The sequence below is a fragment of the Benincasa hispida genome, chromosome 5 (assembly GCF_027475165.1).
Source record: "Benincasa hispida cultivar pf3 chromosome 5, pf3_genome.v1.1, whole genome shotgun sequence".
In the NCBI taxonomy this organism is placed as follows: Eukaryota; Viridiplantae; Streptophyta; class Magnoliopsida; order Cucurbitales; family Cucurbitaceae; genus Benincasa; species Benincasa hispida.
The window spans coordinates 36,006,982-36,010,286 of record NC_143482.1 but is presented as its reverse complement, the minus strand read 5'-3'; the positions used below and the strand labels follow the sequence as shown (position 1 = coordinate 36,010,286).

Here is a 3,305-nt window from a genome sequence, read left to right as displayed (position 1 = left end):
TAGTTTTCTAGAATCTTGAAGTGAGAAAAGTCAATTTTTTAGGAGATCGAGATCGATTTTCAATACATTTTATTATAATTTTTTTTATTGTTTTTAGGAATCAAGAAGCTTGTTTGTTTTTTTACTTTAAATGTATTATTAAATTATATATCTTGTCAATGTAAATTTACGACGTTGTCTTTTTTTTTTTTTTTTAGTATTATTTCTCTAATATTTTTTTAACACATTTAAGTTTATTTTCAAATCTTTTAAATTACTCATTTTGAATTTTATTGAATAAGTGTTAAATTTTCCATAAATTTTTTTAATGACATTTTTCTTACAATTTCCTACTATGGAATCTAGAAATATTTGAGAGTCTGATTTTCTAGATTCTTGAAATCAGTTCATAATTTTTGGGAGTTCAAGATCTCGAACACAAGATAAAATGAATTTAACTAAAATATTTTTTTTAAAAAAATATTTCATTAAAAAGTTATCGGATTTTGAAAAATTGTAATAATTTTTCACATTTTTGTGGTGAGGAAATTTTCCTCTATTCTAACATAGTTCAATTGATGGAATTTTTTGACTTATTTTATGAGATCATTACTTCAAATATTGGAGTAATGAGGGGTAAAATAAAACATTATTTTTTTAAGAAATTAAATAATATTTTCAATTTTAGATTCAAATTTGGTCCACATTTTCTAAACGAGTATTGTGGGATACTTACACTTTTCCTACATACAAATGACTCATGAACTGAACTCTTGTTCCTCAAACGACTTTTTTAATTAAAATTTGTTTACTTTATTTTGGTGTCCAATCATACTGTAAAAAAGATTGATGGCAACTCCTTTTCTTATTTTCTTTTAAAATTAATCAGGCTCCCTTCCACTCTTCTCTTTTACCTATAAATAGTTCTACATGCTATAAATTGAGATCATCGAGACTTACATAATCAAGTCAACTTCATTTCATGGTAGGTAATCTATAATCTTGTGTTAGTTAATTTTTACCTCGTTTTTTGGAATCCAATGGCTACTCATCACTTCTCAACCTTGACATTTCCCCTAATACTTAGTACTTTTATGTTGATGAACTATGATTTTTTGATCATGGCAATAAGCAAAGCATCTTTTGAAGATGCCATTACCTATGGTACTTGGAGTGCTTGCTAAGACATATTTATCCAATTTGCCAAAGCCTAAGCTTCCTTCACTACAAAAGATGGAGTTACCTTCATTGTCTCACCTTCCACCATTGGAAAAGTCTAATGTTCTTGAAATCCCAAAGTTGTCTAAATTTCCAAAAGTACCTAACCTTGATTTCTCCAAATTTCCTAAAGTTCCAAGCTTGCTTAAATTTTGTTTTCTCAATTTGTCTAAAGTTTCAAATCTCCCAAAATCCGATCTCCCAAAATTATGTGAATTATCAAAAGTATTTAAGCTTAAGGTTTCTAAATTACCAGAATTACCAAATGTGTCTAAACCAGAAGTCCCTAAGCTACCTGAATTGTCATTCATCTAAAAGCCAATTCCGCCTACCCTTCCAAGGAATTAGTCTTTCTCTTCCTTTATCCCAACCTCACACAACCACAATGAGCATATTTGATACACTAGAGCGGAATTTAATATGTATTTATATATGATATTTATCGTCTTTTATTTTTCATCTTTAGTAATTATAATTTCCAGTAAGTGTATGAGATATTGATATATGTTGTTTCTATTCTTGTTAGCATTGTTTTTATGGCTATAGGATGTTGTCTTTTTGACTCATAAAACGTTATATTTTGAATGAATATTTATTTTACCTATTATGTTCACAGTGCTAAATCTATCCAAAATAGATTGACTTTTTCATCACTATGTTTGATAAATTCAACTTACAGATCAAATTCAAGCCATTTTAAGGAATATATATGTGATAGATTAGTCATCGTAATGTATATATCGGACTCTTACTACAATTATTTCATTCATCAATTATCTTTGCGAAGAAATTATTTCCTTTATTCAAGGATTAATAATAATTTTAAATGTGATTTTAAAATAAGATAAAAATATTGATATCACTTGGTCATGTGGAATAAGTGATACTCTGATTCAATGTGATAAAATATGAAGGCTTTTGATTGTGAGAATAATTCAGAAAAATAAATGAAAAAATACAGAAAATGAATAAATTTTTGGTCAGGGGTTCCATTTAAGGTGGTCTCGTCGAATTACAATTTTAATATCGAGCTTACCGAATAAATTCAATTATTATTATTAAGCACTTGGTCTTTTAATTGAAAAAAACCCATGAATAAGCAAAGTCTATTATTTCTGAGAAAGCAAGCATTACAACTAATTCTTGTGCATGATAATGCTCGATATTAACTCTATAACAAGTTAGAAGAACAATAGAAATACTATGACAATATTAATTATGAGAGATAGTTATAACGCATAAATTTTTTCCTTTTATCCTAAATTCTATCATACAAGATATGTACCCATGAAGCCATAAAAACACATGCATGAGCCAATTGATCTTATTTCACTAAATACAATTATATATCAAAATTTATATATATACAAGCAATCAATTCAACTGAGATGTCAATTCAACGATCAATGAAAGCTTATATAGAATGAAAGCAAGAATGAAAGAATACTTGGATAGACAACTGAAACTTAAATGCTCACAACCTTACAATTGGACTGACCAATCCTTGAATCAAAATCATGAACTCGAACTGGATACATCATGGTGAAATTCTATGCCAAATCGATTTTGTCACACAATATGAAATATGAAAAAGAGGATGTAAAAAAATCATAAAACTCTCAAGAAACCGTGCTCAATCACTAGTTTAGTTTCTTCTTTGCCCCTTCTAGTTTAGTTTTTTTGTATACTTAGAATAATGTGTGATTTAAATAAGGGGTACGAATACTTTTTCAAGTCCTATTTCGTTAGCATATTTTTTGTAATGACCTGAATTTTTTTAAAAAAAGTTGTTGACCGTTACTATGAAATGAGGGCTTAGAAAAGCATAAAATTTTAACTAAATTCGAAGTTAAAAACAAAAAGAATAACAAACTCTATATTTAAAAGAAATAACATCTTATTTTACTAGGGATCCCTTACACAATAGATATAAAACAAAGTAGAATTTTTTTAAAAAATAACCATATGAAAGAAATTTGGAAAGGGTGAGTATTATAAAAATTCTCAATTGGAAATCCCATCATACACAATCGCATCACACAGTCGAACAAATGTGTATGTCCACCATATACAAATACGTCACACAGTCGAATAGATGTATATGATGC

At 27.8% G+C, this 3,305-nt stretch overlaps 1 pseudogene; it reads left to right on the top strand.

The window, feature by feature from the left end:
- Nucleotides 1-1,019: 1,019 nt before the first annotated feature.
- On the top strand, nt 1,020-1,633 carry LOC150036078 (uncharacterized; annotated as a pseudogene).
- Nucleotides 1,634-3,305: the final 1,672 nt, after the last annotated feature.